Source organism: Chionomys nivalis, chromosome 17 (genome assembly GCF_950005125.1).
Source record: "Chionomys nivalis chromosome 17, mChiNiv1.1, whole genome shotgun sequence".
Lineage (NCBI taxonomy): Eukaryota > Metazoa > Chordata > Mammalia > Rodentia > Cricetidae > Chionomys > Chionomys nivalis.
In genome coordinates, this window is record NC_080102.1 from 28,092,041 (window position 1) to 28,112,307 (window position 20,267).

Below are 20,267 nucleotides of genomic sequence, written 5' to 3' on the forward strand. Positions count from 1 at the left end.
CGCTTTTTTTAAAAAAAAAATCATGACGTCATAAAAACCAGATGGAGTTGATGTTGTGGGGCCCCATCTTCATCCTGGAAACTTCAAAGATTACTGTAGGAAAATTTGTTGCTTGTTATGGGAAATTTAAACATTAACAACAAGGACATATACTGACATATAAAGAAAGACACAGATATGAGGAAAAGCAAAGAAAGTTTAAGACATATATATATATATATATATATATATATATATATATATATATATAAATTAATACTTACAGAACAAGTCCCTCCATCAGTAATTAAATATTAGGGGTACCTTAAATTATTTGAAGATGGGTATTTTCCTGTGGAGATAAGAAGAGAACCCTGCCCCCAACCTATTTGTATTACTTACCATCAGTATGATTGCCATCCATGTGATTGAATTGTTATTTATCTTTCCCAACTGGCTTCTCTTAATCAAAACGAACCTTTATCAATTTTGTTGGAATTTACAATTTTTCCTCACCTGTGGAGACAAGAGCAAATCCCCTTCCCCAACGCAGCACATCTCCTGGCTTCCATTGTGAGGTCAGCACATCCTTGAAATAAACTGGTTGATTTAGTTCAGTAGACTTTTTCATTATCCAATGTCTTTCTGCAGCCGATGTTCCCTTCTCATTAGCGTTGAGGAAATATAAGGTTAACAAATCATTATGTAACCTATTTCTGGGGGTGTTTTCCACCCCTTTCTGTTTGTTTAACATATCCTTTATAGTTTGATTTGATCTTTCTATGACTGCTTGACCTGTAGGATTGTATGGTATACCTGTAACATGCTTGATATTGTAATAATCAAAAAACCGTTTCATTTTTCTAGAGACATAAGCAGGACCATTATCTGTCTTTATTTGTGTAGGTATACCCATAATAGCCATGACTAAGATTGTTGTCATTCTCAATTATTTTTAAGCGTTTAACCTCGTCTCGTAAAGACTTTATCATATTTCTATTGTCAAACCATACAGTACCAAGGAAAACTACGAATCCCAGAAAGATCCATATCTGTGGGCTGACAGACACTTCTTGTAAAATCTCCCACATGGTACAACTGAAAAGGCTGTTAAAGTCTTGAATGGTAATGTTTTCAGACATTTTTCTTATTTATAAAAGAAAATTATGTACCTGTAATGAAGTTTTCCTGCCAGTGGTGGCTAAAGAAATGCACCTGAGTCCACGTGGTCTAAGCCAGAGCCGGTCTGAAACAATTAACTCAAAACAAAAATTATTGTACTGCCTGTTAAGGAAAGGGGTTGGTGGCTTTTACTTCAAAACCGCGGGTGCTTCACTTAAATCAGGCAGTGAAGGTTTGGAAGAAACAGGGAGCTATTAACTGCTCTGTGGGGGTTGCTGCTCTGCGACCGTAGTGGCCTGGAGTGGGGGAAGGGAAAGCGAGCAGGGAGCACGCTGTAAATCGCCTTCCTGAGCTCAGGCAACTAGCCGGGAAAGGTGGAGCTTGCGCCCCCCCTGTGCCGGGTCGGGGGCAAAATAGCCCCACGTTGGGCGCCAAATGTGGCGGAGCAAATGAATGTAGACAGATTATATAGATATATACAGCTTTAATAAGGAAATAGACTTACAGGACCACAGGTTCCCGCGGTGGAGCAAAAGACAAAAAGGGCTGCTGGGCTCCCGCCCGGCAGATTTATCCGTAAACATTAGCCCGAGGCGAACACGCCCCCAATGGGTGGGGCTATGTCCCTACAAATTGTGATTCATGTACCCTTTACTTAAAGCAAATGGAAGTTTCAGTGGTGAGATCAATCGATTGAGAGTCTGTGAACACGTGTAAACCCCTATGAATGGCATTATTGATTAGCATGCTAAGCTCTCGCGACTTTTGGTCCAGACATGCTATCTCTGGAAATTTATCCGAGAGACAATGCAAATGAACACATGCATAGGACTACACACCTAATTATTCACGGACACAGTTTTTTAGTAACTTGAGTTGAGAAACGACTTAAATGCCCAATTATAGGACGCTATTTCATGAATTATATGACTTTCAGGTAATCATAATTCAGATACCATGGAAAATTATCTCTAAAATATAAAGCCTTCATAAAAGGGGTCATATGGCATGATGTCTTTTATATAAAAATTAAGAAAAAATGCTATTTTTTGCAATTGTTTAATTCTTGCTGGGAGGAGAGAAAGTCCTTTATTTCTTTTAACTTTCTTGAAGCACCTGACATTACTAATGTTTGCTGAAAGTAAGAAGCTTGCAACTGTATGCAAAAAATTATTTCCCATTTTTAAATATAAAACATAGTTGGGGACTAAAGCATTTCACTCTGTCTTCTTTCTCTGATTTTGAATAAAGTTAATCACTTATTAAACTATATGATTAACTTAAAAATTCAGCATTCAATTCATATCTGCTATTATAATTATTAATATTAAAATTGATATTAATATTAGATGTTCCAAGTTCCAGTCCAGTTAGCTGCTTGAAGTGCAGTAAATCTTCCTCATTACAGAAAACATTCCCATTGTATAAAACATTAATTTTGAGCACACTTCCTCCTTTAGTATTACAGTGATTGAAAACAAATGAACCTTTGAGAAGCACCCTGGCTAGAGCCAAGACTCCCCAATTAGCATTTCCTTCTCCTTGTTTCTGGACCGAGAAGCTAATAATGTAGAGAATTTAAGGAATTTCCTTCTAGACACAAGTCAGTAGAGTCGGGACGAGGGTGTGCTCTTCTGCTCTTCAGGATTCTAAGATCCCTCATACTCCCATGACTTCAGGGACATTTCCCACTTTCTGAGATGCTAATTAAAACCTGAGTCTAAGATAATTGCCCTATGTTTCTGCCCTTGTATTTAACTTGTAGCACTGAAATCCCATCAGCCAGAATCAGAATTGTGATAGCTGATTTTTACACTAATGCTCATGCCAATTTCTTGATTTTTGTCACCCACGATAGCAATTCTCATACTTAATGCGGATATTATATTTACTAGTCACCTCATAAATCCAATACCACTTATGTCTTTCTTTGCTGTGGGGAACATCCTGAATGGGCTAAATGTTTGTCAGGTCCTTTGGTAATCCTTTGAATTTTGTTTATGGTGCTAAAGAGAATTAGATAGAAATTCCAACCATGACAACCAGCCTCTCCAATGACATCTTCAAGATGGAATAAGTGAGGTATTTATTTTCAGAGGGCATGCGTAAAATACATGAATGAATGGGAAATGCGGTTGACCTTGGGGACCTGACATCAGAGCTACAAAAGAAAATTAGTTCTATTGGGTTTGAAGAAGTACACAGAACATGATGGAGGATGAAGACAGAAGTCAGGGTCAGACAAACTGGAAAAAGAACAGGAATAAGGAAATCAGAGTCTGGTAACTCCTTCAGCTTTCTCATTTTTGGTCACATGTTGAACACTGAACTTGATGCCCATGTGATGATTTGCACTCTGGGCTACATTCAAATGTGTTTCTGCCCTAGGCTTGACTACTTCTAATTCATTCTTATTAGCTTAAACCTTGAGGTCTTGCCATGAAGTCCACAAAGGCATTGAGAAGAAAGACAGGAAGGAGAAATCCAAAAGGAGTCATGTGCATTTAAACCCTGGGGTTGAAAGCAGTAGAAGATATTGCCACTGTGCACGGAAGAGTCCCACACTGGGTTCTAAACTTCCTGACCCTTTGTCAGCATTGGGAGTCAAGGTTTACAAGACAATCAGTCTCAAAGCTGTAATAGCAAGGCCAGTTTTCAAACCCAGGAGAGCTGTCCAGTGTGCAAGGACACAAGCTAGTGGATGGTTTTCAAACCCAGGGGAGCTGTCCAGTGTGCAAGGACATAAGCCAGTAGGTGGTTATTAAGTGAATACGTATGACTCATAAGTAGGTTTGCAGTTGGTTGCCAAATTCACCATTAGCAGCAAAAGTTTAAGGCGAAGAAACGATCCTACATGAAGCTAAACCTCCACATCCTTCTTCTCCGGTAGCCTTATTCCACGTTCTTATATCTACATAGCCATCTTATCAGCTGGCTGTGACTTCCTTCTTTGTTGTTTCCAGTTTCCTCAACATGCTTCCTTTCCGATATATCACCACACCCTCCTGATTTGACCTCATGTAGTAATTTTTATACCCAACACTGTTTCTATTCATCTCTCTCAGGTTTCTGGAAATTTCAGTGATTGACAAGACAATGTCCGTAGTCTCATGGCCGAGGAGATTGTCCAGTGTTTCACCTAACTTGCTTGATTTCTGATGTTTATAGAATTCACTTGGGCTGTTGATGTGAGGTCTTTTGAAAATCTGCCTCAGACTTTCAGTGTGCCCAAGGTATAGATTGTCACCTTTTCTAAACCTGTGCTTTCCTATAAACTTTGTCATGTTTATAAAGGTCTTGAAACTTATACCATACAGTAAGCACACAAAAGTCTGGGTATCACCATCAGTGATACTGAGTCACCATCAGTATCACATTCTATATCTCCTTAACAGTCCTAAAGACTTTATTAATTTTACTTTTAAAATCAGTATCATATGCTTAATGTCTTTTATTTTATGGCTAGAAACCGATTATGAGTGAGTACATCCCATGTTCCTCTTTTTGAGTCTGGGATACCTCACTCAGGATAGTGTTTTCTATTTCCATCCATTTGCATGCAAAATTCGAGAAGTCATTGTTTTTTACTGCTGAGTAGTACTCTAATATGTATATATTCCACACTTTCTTCATCCATTCCTCCATTGAAGGGCATCTAGGTTGTTTCCAGGTTTTGGCTATTACAAACAATGCTGCTATGAACATAGTTGAACAGATACTTTTGTCATTTGATGTGGCATCTCTTGGGTATATTCCCAATAGTGGTATTACTGGATCTTGGGGTAGGATGATCCCAAATTTCCTGAGAAATCGCCACACTGATTTCCAAAGTGGTTGCACAAGTTTGCATTCCCACCAGCAATGAATGAGTGTGCCTCTTTCTCCACAACCTCTCCAGCAAAGGCTATCATTGGTGTTCTTGATTTTAGCCATTCTGACAGGTGTAAGATGGTATCTCAAAGTTGTTTTAATTTGCATTATAATGTGTGATCCTATAGAAGCTAAATAAGAAAGTGAACCCAAAGAAAATCATATAGTCATCCGCATGGAGAGGGGGAAGTAGACAAGATTCCAGGGCAAAAACTGGGAACTTGCGGGTGAGGTGGCATGGGGCAAAGGGGAAATGGGATGAGAAATATGAGAAGGGGAGGATGGGAGGAGCTCGGAGGATTGGGATGGTTGGGATATAGGAAGGATGGATACGGGAGCAGCGAAGTATATATCCTATCTAAGGGAGCCATCTTAGGGTTGGCAAGAGACTTGACTCTTGAGGGGTTCGCAGGTGTCCAGGAATATGTCCCCAGCTGGTACCTTGGGCAACTAAGGAGAGGGAACCTGAAATGACCCTATCCTATACTGATGAATATCTTGCATATCACCTTAGAACCTTCATCTGGTGATGGATCGAGGTAGAGACAGAGTCTCAATTTGGAGCAACGGTCTGAGCTCTTAAGGTCCAAATGAGGAGCAGAAGGAGGGAGAACATGAGCAAAAAATCAGGACCACGAGGGATGCACCCACCCACTGTGACAGTGGAACTGATTTATTGGGAGCCCACCAAGGCCAGCTGGTCTGGGACTGAATAAGCATGGGTTGATTCCGGACTCTCTGAGCATGGCGGTCAATGAAGACTGATGAGAAGCCAAGGACAATGGCACTAGGTTTCGATCCTAATACATGAACTGGCTCTGTGGGAGCTTAGCCTGTTTGGACGCTCACCTTTCTGGACGTAGATAGAAGGACCTTGGTCTTCCCGCAGGGCAGGGAATTTGGACTGCTCTTCAGTATCGAGAGGGAGGGGGAATGGAGTGGGGGGAGGAGAAGAGGAGTGGGGATAGGGGGAGGGAAGTGGGGGGAGGGCAATATTTGGGAGGAGGGGAGGGAAATGGGAAATGGGGAGGAGGTGGAAATTTTAATTAAAAAAGAATAAAAATAAATAAATAAATAAAAAAAATCAGTATCATAGGAAAATAATAGATATGCTGAATTTGCTTTATAAAGTGGTACTTTGATGACAGTTAAGTACGAAAATGCCATAGTAAACCTGATTTCTTCTATGCTAGCTAAAAGTAAAAAATAGTCATGCTACTAAAATAAGCAGTAATATTGACATTTTGTTTCCTAAGTCCACATTCTACCCACCGCTTCATGATTCTCAGCTTTATTCCTTCTGGTGATCTGTCTCCCTAATATTCATGTCAAGCACATATGCTCCCCCATAATTCTATCCACATTCCTCTCCAATATTACACCAGCCAGTCCTTATTCCTTACAATGCCATTCACCTTGTATCACTCCCTAGAATCAGCAAGTGGGTTTTTGGTTTTCTTGTTTTGCTCGTAAGTTCTAGTTGTGGATTAAAATATGCTAGGCCTCGTTTTACCATTAGAAAACCCCTCTTAACGAAGATTCCGTGAGATTGGAGTGAGCTCACCTCCAGAGCTCCAGGAAACATTGTTGCTCTTTAGCTTTTAATAACTTATTAATGCTCCTAACTCCAAGACCAGGGTTTGTACTGAGTGGAGTCACAGAGTTGATCCCGGTGCAGGGTAATTAGAACCTCTGACAAGTATCTGTGGAGAAGATACGGAGACTAAGATGGGATACTCCAGAACCAGACTTTGTTGGACAGGTGCTAAGGATTCCAATGCACAGAGCTCCTATGGTGTCTCAAACACAGATGGATCCTGTAAGACTCTTCTTGCATCCATGTCACAGCAGACATGCCATTCTCATCCCCAATACAGAGCCAAGAATTCAGACGTCAAGGAGGAGGCTCTTCTTAGATTACATGGCCAGAAGCTGACTGAGCTGATACTTCTGTTATAGCAAATCTGCTGTGCCCTACAACTGATTTTTGTCCTCTTCTCTTTGGATATCCTGGTCTCCTGGCCTTTACCAAGGCTGTCACTTCCGATTATATTTTTTATGTAGCAAAAATCTAATTTGCAAGGTTTTTCTGATACAAGATCAGGAGTCTCAAATCTGAGGAAAATTTGGATAAATCCCGAAATCTGAGGAAACCTGGATGGACTCCCATGACTTTTTCTACACTTGCGATTTCTCTAATGGCTGATAGAGTTCAGGAGGTGTGTGTGTCAGGTAGATGGGGAGATAGATTGAAGTGTGACCAGAAATCTCCTCTTACTTCTATTGCATGTCTGCATGAGACCTATTTTTTTTTTTTTTTTTTTTTTTTTTTTTTTAAAGCAGCTCCGTCGTTCAGAACCAGACCGAGCATTCCCGGAGCTTAAATGACACCTTAATTGTGATGGGCAATTTAGATACACTTAGAAGTGACATCACCTGCGTGTTCAGCCATGGCTTGGAGGAAAGTGCCGTTTATCAAAATGGCTTCCAAACAGCTCTGTTTTGTGTAAGCACCATCTAAGGTGCTCATCAGAGTCCTGCCTGAGTGCACTGCAGAGCGATTCTGAGAGTGGCTGCCAGGAAAAGTGTTTGCTTTGCTTGCTTTGCTTTCATCTGAAGCCTTGAAATAATTTTCTTCCGGTGGTGAATGGAGGCCCTTATATGCTGTGATCCTTCGGGGTTTGAGACGTTTTAATCTCAGCCTCCAGAAGGCTTTGGAAGCCAACGATTAATTTCCCTATTGCTGCACTAATGGTAACTTTTAGGATTCGTTTTCCTCCCATTTTAATTTTAGCTTAAAACCAGGGCACTGCAAGCCTTTGTAAACAAAGTTATCGATCAGTGGCTATCATCAATTCTTGTGGGAGGGCAGAATAATTTGATGGATTCTGGACAATAGAAAAAAAAGAGAGTGAGCAAGTTGAATAAATTAATGAACATTATTATTTGTGGTAATGGAAGTTCCCTCAGGTACATTTATAAGAGCATGCTTATTCTCATTCCCAGGCTATAGCCGGGTATGTGCAGGTGGCAACATGTACTGGTTTCTCGTTTGCAGCCTCCAGTCACCACTTGAGCCTTCTTGCATTGTAATTAGACTCTTACCCTGGATTGCATGTGGTCAATATTTCAAATGGATTCCTGTTATTTTCACTTGTTGCCAATCACCTGAGTAGTAGAGCTGCAAGAAGAATCTCCCGACTTCTTCACTCTTCTCAGTGAGGAACCAGGACTCTGGATCTAAGCGAGGAGTGATTGACACCAACTGACAGTTATTAATGTGGAGTCCAGACTTTTGTTCAGACTTTAGGCTCCGAGTTCAATGCTCTTCCTCCTCTATCACATCTTTGTACACAGACTCTGCTCACCTGTGAGATGAGCTCTGTGTTTTCCCCTCTCCTTCTCACACTCTTCATATGGACGCTTGTGTTTTATTATTTCAGCAGCCAAAAATAAGGGTGACATCTATTTTAAAATGAGATTGAGTATTTTGTACACTCACAAAGAAAGAAGAGGTAAGTAACCAGATTTCAGCCCATAGAATCACAAAAGCTTCCTGCGCTTTGAGAGCAACTAACTCCCATTTTAACTCCATCAAATAATGTTTCTGTCCAGGTGGAACTGGAGACCCCTAAACCAATGTGGAAAGTTTGTTGTTATTTGTTCATTTTGACTATTTAAAGTCTTTCCATCTTCAGCATTCTCATATTTTCTACAGACTTGCATGAGTATGCCGATGTCCTAGTACATTGTTTATTTCTATATTCTGCTTTAAACATCTTCCTCCTATTCAGATACAAAGTCGTTTCTCACTCATCACTTAATTCTTTTATATCCCCTACTTACACCATTTGTTAAAGTCCCGTCTGGTCTGTAAGATGCATGTTAGACAATCAGTGCTATTTAATAAAGATGCTGCTCTCCATTCCTCTAGCCTTGCTATGTAATTTCACATGCTTGTTAGTTTCTGAATGACTTTTCTATCTGTCTATTAAAGGTGATATTAACCAAAACATGAAAAAAAGGCCAAATCACTCACTGGACCACTGATGGGAAGAGTGTTAGCTTTTCTCAGAACATCTACTTTGAGCATCATATAAGAAACAGAATTATATTTTAGTAACCTCAAAATTTTAAGGTCTGTCTTAATTAATATAAACCAATATCAGTAAAACACTATGGGTATTTCTTTTATTTAAAACAAGAATTTTCATCTATGTTGCTGATATACATTTGGTCCATCATTATTTTTTTTTTTTAATTCAAGTTCAAGTTCAACTATAGTTCAAGTTCTATTGAACTACGGCCATGCTCATTTATTTAAACCCAACCGATGGCTAGCAGAGTTGAGAAGCTATAATTGAACGGGCCACACAAATCTGAAGCAGTTTGTTATTTATCTCTGTACAGAAGATACAGAAGTGTATCCTGATCTGAAGGGCTGGGTCTATGCAAATGAAGAATGAAGGAAAGATTTTGGACATCACTGTTATGACCAGTAGTGGTGGGCTGAAATATAATGCCTTCCATGACCACACATGATTGAATACTTGGTATCCAGTAGTGGAAAGTGGTGCATCACAGGCTTTGGAGTTTTTGAAAGACTCATGCCATATCTAGTGTTTCTCTCTGCTTCCCAGTTGCAGACCCAGAGGGTTGTGCTCAGCTACTGCCTCCCTGCCTGCCTCCATGTCACAGACTCGCTGTTTCTGAAACAGTAAACCCTTTTATAACTTGTTTCTATAAGAACTGAATTTCACTAGAGATTCAAAATGTTGGAGATCCAGAGCCTTGAAACATCTGCCAAGGAGAGCTGTATGCAGATGTTGGCACCAGCCGGTAGAGAGAAATACGTTGTAGTTGGTAGAGCTGAAAGAGTGGGACCATCTAAATCCTTCAGCATCAGATGTTCAGCTACAGGATTAAGAATTTGCTCTGCTGGATTTCAGTCTCCTCAATTCTCCTTTAGGGAATGGTAATGCACATTCTGTGTCATTGTATGTTGCAAGTATGCATTTCGCTTTCTGATTTTATAGAAGAGATTGCTTTGAGTGTTAGAAGAAATTTTGGAATTCTAAACTGTTTTAAGACTGTGAAATATTCATAAATTGGACAAAGTGGGTATTTCATTATGATATGGTTATGAGCCTAAGGGGGCATGGGAGTGGAATGTGAAGGTCTGAATGAGAATGGTCTCTGTAGGCTCATGTGTCAGAATACTTGGTCGTCATTGAGTAGAACTGTTTGGGAAGGACTGGGGGTGTGAATTTATTGGCAAATATATGTCACTGGGTATGGACTTTGAAGCTTCAAAAACACGCACCCCCCCATTTTCCTACTTGTATGTCAAGATGTGAGCTCTCGGCAGCTACTGCTCCAGCACCAAGACTGCCTGTCTACGGCCATGCCCTCTGCCCTCTCTGCCATAATGGTCAGAGAATCTAATCCTTTGAAACCATAAGCCCCAAATATCCTCTTTCTTCTGTAAGTATCTTTTTATAACAATAGAAAAATAACAAATAAGCCAACAATAGCATCCAGTTCATGCTGCTTTCTCTTAGTGCACAGGTGATGGCTTGAATAAGATCTGTCTGAGTGCTACTTACGCTGAAACAAAGGATAGAAAACCAAATAATACCCAGTGAACATGTTCTAAAAATGTATTCTTCTCATTTAGACTAGGGTCTGCATAAGGTACGGAGGTAGCTGCATGGATGGGGAAGGGCCTACAAGGCTGTATAGAACATTCTAGTATCATATTCATTTCCCAGCTTGTCCCTGAAATGAATTGTTCCCAATCATGCTTTGGATAAGCAAACCTAGCTGCTCATAATAAAACATTGTGAAACTGTCCGGACTATGGTTGACAGGTCTGGGCTCTTAAGTTGGTTTCATTCCACTTGCACAGCTCCACTCCCAAGAGGAGAGTTGATGCTTCCTGCAGAACACATACCTCTGTTTGTGACAGTTATCCTTGTATTTGTATACTTTATTAATCACTATGCAATCGACAAAATGTAAATGTGAGGACAAAGAGATATGCTTCTATGAAAACAAGTGTCGGTGTTTCCAGAAACCATGATGAAGGTGAGTGGTTTAAACCATATGGTAATCAGTCAGTAAAAAGAGATTATCAGCTAAAAAATACATCCAGAAGGCTATATTTTTATTGCACCAGTGTCTTTACATGTTTTTACTTTACTTTCAAGAACTTCCTATAGGAAATCAGAGGCCATACATTATAAGCATGATTTATGCAAAAAGGACTAGGGGGAGCAATAATCAGTCTGAGCTCATCTTCAGGCCCAGACCTTGCCTGCACACCTCAACTTCAGCAAATGAAGACACATTTTAAAATTTTAAGTTAATATAAAATGTTTAAAGTGTAGATGCATCATTTTTATGAACCTCTCTTTAACTGAATCTTTTGATTAATTAACCAACCGCAGCCGCCCTATTTTTATCGTCTACAAGGGCTTGCAATGAATTTTAGGATTCTTTGAAGCTACTGCTCCCTTATGAGTTCCTCTCTTAGCAAGGCGTTCATTCTCTGTGTCTTGGACTCCCACCTGGGTCCATATCTAGTAGAGTCACTTTAACCCCTTAATTGGGAGGATCTGAGAACAAGATGCCATCTTGTAGCGCTGTTTTCCCAATATTCAGTCCAATGTCAAGTGCATTTTGATGTCTTACTGATGATCCACAGTGACTGGCTAAGGGCTGTTCTTCATGACCCCTAATTTAGATAGTCCTAAGTGCAGCATTCTCAGACCAAAGATTTCAGTCATCCTCAGCTCTCATATTTCTCTTCCCAGTGGTTCAGGTGACCCTTTAAATGCTCCTTTCTTTGCAACAGATGCCAATTTGACCACTTCCTGCCATCTACACTGTATCAAAGTGGTCTGAGAGCCTTTACTGTCCCATCTGGATCATTTCAATAACCTCCTAACTGGTCCCTCCGCTTTCAGATTTGTCTTTTTATTGCCCTGTTCACATCATAAGTATAAGAATCCTAGTTTTGAAATACAAGTTAGATATTATCACCCCGTTTCTCAAAGTACTTCATAGCTCCCTAGCTTACGGAGAGCAAGAGTTGCTCAATAAATGTGTTTAAATGAATGAATGATAGCTACTATTACCAGTGTAACAGTGATTCCCATAGCAATAAGAATAAGAGCTACTGTTATAACTGTAACACAGTTCCTGTAATTGTCAGAGAAGGTAGCAGTGAAGACTGTGGGAAAATCAGATGAGTGATATGGGTTTGCAATCCATGTGTGGTAGTCACATACATACTGACTGGCTGGTAGTTCTGTATAGTCCCTGCTCATGTCAAGCACTGTGTAGAACAAGAGACTGGCGAGCTGGCTGTGTGAGATCATGTCTAAAAGCATTTGATGTTACATGGAGAGGTTTGGATCATTTTTCATGATCCAGGAAATGGGATGATAGGTGACAAGAGTCAAGGACTCACTCTGGGAAGACATCTTAGCTATTAATGAAATCAGAACCTGTAGGTGTTGATTTAAGGTATGGATGATTGAATAAAGGCATGAAAAATTACCTGGGCTGGTGTTAGGAAGAGCCCAGGGTTTATTTAATGTTTCAATTTCTTTATTTCTTTATTTATTTGGTTGCTTGAGACAGAGCTTCCCTTAGTCTTTTCTATCACCCTCACAGGCAACCTAAAATCTCCCAAAGTTGTTCCCCATTCTTGGCTCTGGAATATTCTCTTCCATCTTCTTTTCACATCAACAAACCTATATTCATTCTTTTGGCCCCAACTTTGCTTTCTCCTTTTCTCTCCTAGTGATGTGAATTGATTCCTTTGCCTCGTCCTTCTGTGCCTTCCCATGTGGCATAGACACCTCTACTTCTTTAAGAACTCATTCAGTTACACTTATCGCATGAATGGCATCTTTTGTACGTTGAACTCCTAGAGATCAGGGGTGCCTCTCATTTACTTTCACTGAACACTGTGACAGCTGAATCACCATGAGTGCTCATGGGCCTATGATTAACAGAGGGGGGAGTCTTACACATCCGTGAAGGTTAATCCCAATAGTCACCTTGATGAGATCTAGAATTCCTGGGAGAGGGATGCTTGTGTATGCAGGCAAGGGATTAGCTTTCTTATATTAACAGAGGTGGGAGAACCTGCCCACTTCATGGGTTCTTATCCTGGCTCATTTAAAAAGGAGAAAGGAAACTGAGCAGCAGAATTCATTACAATCTGACCATCTGCCTCAAACCCCTGTTGTCTTGACTTCTTTACTATGATGCTCTGTAACTGTGAATCACAATAAACCTTCTCAAGTTGCTTGTCAGACTCTTTTATCCCAGTGACAGGAAAAGAAGCTAAGACAGCATATCAGTGACCACAGGTTTTCTCTATAGGGCATTCGCAGGTTTTCCATATGATCTGCAGATGACATCTTGAGATGTATCTTCTGCGCTCTGAGACTTGGTTCTTCTGTCTTCTCCAAATCTTAGAATATGGCACGTCATGGACACAACTACTCAGGCAAAAGTATTTTATGTTCCTTTTTTCCTATAACTATCACAATCTGCCTGCCTTCTGGACTGTAAATCCTTTGACGGTGCCACACAGTTCAAGTCATTTGAAATATGAACACATTTTACCAAGTTCTATGATTGCATCAGCACAAGCTCCTTCACCCCTGACAGTCCTCACACATGGCGGTCTCAAACATGTTCTCTGTATGTCACTTCTTTATTAGACATTTGAGCCATCTAATAACTTCACATATAAACCTGACCAAACCTATCGGTTCACAACCTTTTAGGGCTCCTTTTGAATCCCCTACTAATTGGTTTTTTTTTTTTTTCAAAATTGTTGAACATGTGGTAACTAACAGGTTGTGAAAGAGGGAGAGACATAATATCTAGTTATGTAACCTCTGGGAACCCCACCAGTATCTGAGGCTTAGGTCTAAATCCAAGGTAACACAGGTACCCCTAGTTAAACTCTGCAGGGCTCTGAACAAAAAATAAACCAGCAAGTATGGGAAATAGGGTTGGGAGGAAGAAGAAACGCCTTAGGGGTGAGAGTGGAGGACGCTAACCAGAATGTATCCTATACATATATGAAATCGTCAAGGAAAACATTTATTAAAAAATGGAATTCAAAGTCTTCATGTTGACTCAAGAGACGCCATGTGATCTGCCCTCTGAACTTCTCCACTCTTCCTATCTCCATTGCCCTTGTTCTCCTTCCTCTAGAATTCTCCAGTTGGACTCCAGCAGGTTCTTCCTCAGGATTATCACAAACCGTTCCTCTGCATGCCATGGTTCACCACTAAGTTTAACCTTATATTCCACCTCTGTGGAGAGGACTTCATACTTGGCCGCTGTCATAGAAAGTTCCCCCTTCCCATTGAACTCTTTAAAAGAAGCTATTAATGGCCTTTAGTACTATTTAAAATGGGTTACTTAGTTGTTAGTTTGTTATTCATTTCATCTTTCTAATCTCTATCATTTCTAGATGAGACTCTTTGTAAGCATAGAGATCAAAAAAGAAATAACACAAAACAAAGCCTGGTCAGTACCTAGAGGAAGCCAAGCACCTAGTAGGCACATAGTGGTTATTGGCAGAATGGAAGAATTGAAGGGACAAACACTATTTCTTTGGTTTTAATGCTGTGGTTTGAGAGGCTATTTTTTTCCCTCTGTAAATGTATTCAACATATTCTTGGCTCAAAAACAGAGGAGAGTGAGTGTAAGTCAGATGATAGATGGGAAAATGAGAAAATAAAATGGAGAAACTGCTGAGGTACTGAAGAGTGAACCTTAAGGGGAAACTTTCTTATTTTCAATATCTTTATTTCCCCAAACAGAAATAGAACATCTTCATTTGCAAAGGAAATCCCCGTGGAACTTGAGAAACATGAAAGAGAATTGTTTTGCCGTTTTTGGATTTTGTTTTGCCTTGCATTGCTTCAGTGTATGAAAAGGGTTTTCTGTGCATTTTTATGAGGTCAGTGTTTGCAATAAGGGCTGTAGGGAGAGATGGAAACTTTGGAGAGTGGCATTGAGCACACACACACACACATACACACACACACACACACAAAGGCTCATATATTTTAGATCCACTTTACTTAGTGCTTTATAGCGAGAGTGATATGGGGCTGAAGGGAATGGAATAATTGATCACTGCTCTGTTACCCGTGCTCTCTGACGTACTTCCTCCAATTCGCAGGGAGTCTCTACATGTGACTGCTACCATGTCACCATTCTGTAGATAAGGAGACCGAGACAAGCAAACATTCTTTCTTCACCACCTGCCTGCAAGATGCTTTGCTGTTCATTGTCACTGCGCACAGCCCTCCTATCTCCTCTCAGATTCAGTGGCAGTTCATCTCTTTTCCAAGTTCTCTAAGAGTGAACAGCCCTCCTGTCACCCGCTGTGCTCTGGGATTCGTCTAGCCACACAGTTTTGGGACACTCCACAGATCACATTTTTAAGCTCCTAGTTAGAGAAGGGAGAATGAACTTTCAGGCACTGGATGACAGATCTCAGACCAGATCATCTCTGTGTTTACAAAGCTTATCATCAAATGCCAAACAAACATTCTTTCTTTACTCTTTTCTTGTTTATTTGTTTTGCTTTTTTGAGAAAGGGTTTCTCTTTGTAACAGCCCTGCTGTTCTAGAAGACCATGCTGGAGTGTTCGCTACCACCTCCCAGCTCCATCACTCTTGATAATCTCCTAAAAGTCTTCCTATATTTCTTTCGGGTTTTACCTACGACTCAAGCGTTGCGCTTGGCAATGAGCTGCTGATGGTCCACTCAGAGGACTGGCATAGACTATTTCAACTGAGAGCTTTACCAATCACAGAAAAATGATGGTGTGTAATGTGAGGCTGAGTCAGACTCTATGAGCTCTGTTTTGAAATTTTAAATTTAGTACTTTCGTCACATTGGTGATTCTCTGCATTAGTTCTATTTCCCTTGTCTCTAAGATGGAGACAAATAATCACACCAGCTTCATAAGCTTTCTGTCATCATTCAGTGAGCTCATGAACAACACTTAAACAAATACCTGGACTATAATAAGCACTCAGTGAATGACTAAAGTATCAAAGCTCCTGTGCAATCTGTGATCACCTCCCTGGGAATATCATAATGTAATAATAGATGCTGTTGTTGAGACTTGGGCGGTTAAGCATCTTGTTCAAGGTCTCACAGTCCGATTAGGAAAGTCCTGTGTTTGTCCCTGTATGTGTTTGCCTCTATCTCTATTGTTCTGGGTTGGGAGCAGTTTAGACTCTGACACAAACTTTGGTGATACCAAGAGACTTTTAGTTGTCATTATTTGACATTATTTCTAGTTTCCAGTGAGTAGAGATCTAAGAGATTGCACATCACACATCTTAACAAGATGCAGGACAGTCCTCATTAATAATTATTTCTACTCAATGTCACTAACATCCAGGTTGAGAATCATGCTTGGGAAAATAATCAATTGGATTGATTAACCTCTATGCTATGATTACAAGATAATAAAGGATTGACCAATAGAAAATACTTCTGTGGAATACTTCAAGCCCCAGTGACAAGAAATCTGTTCATTTCCTGATGAATAAACTTTGGTACCATAAAAATCAGTGATCCACTCAGACCAGTCAGGAGCAGTGCAATCATTTCCTGCAATAGGACCATTCCCTGTAATAAATTTGGTTCATGATTCATATGTTACTTATGGCTGGTAGGTAGCACATTGGCAATTATAAGCTTTTAATTCCTTTTCAATTTATTTATTTTATATATGTGTTTTGTCTGAATGTATGTACATGACCATGGAGGCTAGAAGAGGCATTGGATCTCCTGGAACTGGAGTTACAGGTAGTTGTGATCCACTATTGGGTGCTGAGAATCGAACATAGGGGTCCTTTGTAAGAACAAGGAGCTCTCAAATTACTTAGTCATCTTTCCAACAATTTTGTTTTCAAATGCTGTAAACTCTAAAATTTCAAGGACTGCTTGGGCTATCTACTTCTTATACTTTAGCATATGAGAAATTATCTGAACCATGGTATATCAGAAATAAAACCATGCTGTGAATATGCTTAGATGAATGAACAGAAAATAAAGGGTTCATCCAACATTCAGAAACATAAAGACAGAAGAACTGTGATATGTAAGTTGCACTGGGTAATGTTGACTGTTTAAGAAGAAAGTATTTAAGATCTAATTTTTATTCACTTAGTCACTCATTGACAATATGCTAGGCAGGTGAGAATGCCAGATGGATCTGAACATACCATAACAGACCCGACTGTGAGTTTTGGATTTGCCACTTTGACCAAAGTGTTCTAATCAACTCGAAGCTCACATTTTAATACAAAACAATGAAAACAACTTTTACAATGTGATTGCTCAGATGATTAGTTGTCAATATAGAAGGAGAGATGGTTTAGTGGATGAAGTACTTGCTGCAAAAATGTGAGGACCTGAGTTTGAATCGCTCACATTTTCAAATTCAGGTGGATGTGGTAGGCCACCAATAGTCCCAGCATTTGGGAAGTGGAGACAGATGATGTCTAGAGCAAGCTGATTAACTAGACAAGTCAAACTGAAGAGCTCCTGATTTGATGAGGGACCTTGCTTGCCTCAATACATTAAATACATACATTAAACAAGTGTTTGAAGATACATGATGTTACTCTATAGCCTCCATCCTTCACATACAGTTGCAGATGCATTCATGAGCACTGTAAACACATGTGAATAGACACAAACACATTCATGCACATCACACATGTGTACACTTGTGCCAATGAAGATACTTGTAGAGTATGCTACAGTATCTAGATACTGAAAATATTTGAAGGCTAGTGAGACAGTTCAGTGGGTAAAGATGTTTGCTGCTAAGTCTGACGATGTGAGTTTAAGCAGGACTCACATAGCAGAAGGAGAAAACTGACTCCCATTGTGGGTTCCCAAGCCAAATGAGGGATAGCCTGTCTCTCAGGAAGCACAGCAAGAATGGGACTGCCTCCTTCCAGACTGGGTCTACTCAACTCCATAGTGACCGAAGTCATACTATGATAAAATTAATTAAGCTTCTTTTCTCCCAAGAGAACTGGCTTCTCAGAAATCATGTGACCAGCAGTCTGCTAATCTGACTGATAGGTCTGGAAATGCCCTGTTCCGGCTGTGGCACTTCCTCATATGACCTCTTTCCGCGCTCTCCCGCTCCTGCCCTGCCATTTCAATAAACAATCTGTCCTCTTAAGGTCTCTCTGGTGGTTCACTTGCAGTACTCTCAGCCTTCCAAGACCAGGCTCCCCAGCTCCTCTGCACTCCCGGACTGCCAGCATGCAATGGCTGACCCACATTCCACAAGTTGTTCTCTGACTTTTACATGCATGCCACGGCATCTGCGTACCCATGCATATGCAAACAAATAAATAGGTCTAATAAAAAGGTATCTACATGTATTCCTAGATGCTAAGGGGTTGAATGTTCGCATTTCTCCAAAACTTACATTGAAACTTATTCCCATAGGAAGCAGTGTTAGTGGGTAGAGCCCTTAAGTGATGATTAGGTAAAACCTTGAGGTGCTCTGTTCCCATGACTTGGTTTCATTCCATATGAAAAAGTCAGAGTGGTCTTGGGGATGCAGCTCAGTGGTATAGTGCTTACCTGACACATACCAGCATGATCAAAGTCATCATAAGAGAATTACAGAGGAAAGGTGAGTGGGTGATGCACTTGCTACAGAATTGTGAGGACCCGTGTTTAAATCTCCCACACTTTTATAAATGTAAGTGCATATGGCAACCAACCAATAGTCTCAGCATTTAGGAAGTCAATACAAATGATCTCAAGAGCAAACTAGAGGGAGTAAGTTAGTACCCAGGTGTAGATCGCTAAAATATAAATTAATGTGAATTACACAAGTTTTAGACAACATGATGACTTTTTTCTGAAAAGTATACAAAACAATCATATCCATTGTTCATATAAAGATATATAAATAGAAAAGATAAGACAACTTTAAAGAAATTATTATTTAAGTTTTTAGGAGAACAGGACCAAATGTCTTTTCATTTTCTCTCTCTTTTTTCTTTCTTCCTTCCTCTTTCCTTTCTTTTTCCCTCCATCTCTCCTTCCTTGCCCTTCCTTTCTTTCTTTCTTCCTTCCTTTCTTTCTTCCTTTATCATTTTTCAAGACAGCATTTCTCTGTGTAGCCCTGACCATTCTGTAACTTACTCTGTATACTAGGCTGACATCAAGAGATCCACCTGCCTCTGCCACGAGATTCCTGGGATTAAACATGTACACTACCACTGTTTAGCCATTGTTGGGATTAAACATGTGCATTACCACTGTTTGTATTTTCAAGATTTTATTTTTTCAAATAATTCTGAAATGAAAAATATATGCCATAGTACATTTTTTAAAAGAGAAAGCATTTTTTAAATGGCTCATTCCAGACTGTAAATTTGAATGCCTTACTTTGATTCCCAAACTCTGTCCAAGAAGGAAGCATATGTGTCTTCTTACCTTGAATCTAGGAAGCTTATATGACTTTCATGATAAACAGGATATGATGTAAGTGAATTTATGAAACTTTAAGGGCCACATCAAGCAAGACTGCATAGCTACTGAGAGTTTTCTGTAGACACTCATTTATAAAACCATCCTAAGACTATTGTTCAGTGAGAGAGAGATAGAGATGGGGGGGAGAAAGAGGAGGAAGAAAAGGAAAGAAAAAGAGGAAAGAAAAATGGAGATTTATGACCCAGTGAACCTCAGAAAATAGCTGCTGCTGACAGATGTTGAATAAAATGTGGCTATTTTGGGTCTCCATTAAGATCAAATGTTTATATGAGGTTTTAGTATAAGGTATGCTTGGAAATGGGAAAGAGAGATAACAGACTTATATGCTGGAAAATATGACAGGCAAGTCATGAAGATGGTCTGTCCCATGGTACCACTGAGCCCACTAGATAGTGTGCTTTGGGCAGTTAACCAACTAGAAACATTTCATTCTTGGGAAAGGCATTGTGAGTCATCAGTCAATCATGTTAAATTGCAGTGAGACTTCTTGGAAGTATATTATTCCATATTCTGTTTAAAAATGACCATTGAACTCTGTGTCTAGCATGGGGACAATAAAATAGACACTTGAGAAGGCTCAAGACATCTTGAATAATGAATTTATTACATTGTTGTAGAAAATCCAGTCATAATAGTTATGAGGTTGAAAGTTTCATTATACAATCTGTGTTGAATGAAGATGATTGGATACAGAAAAGCCACTT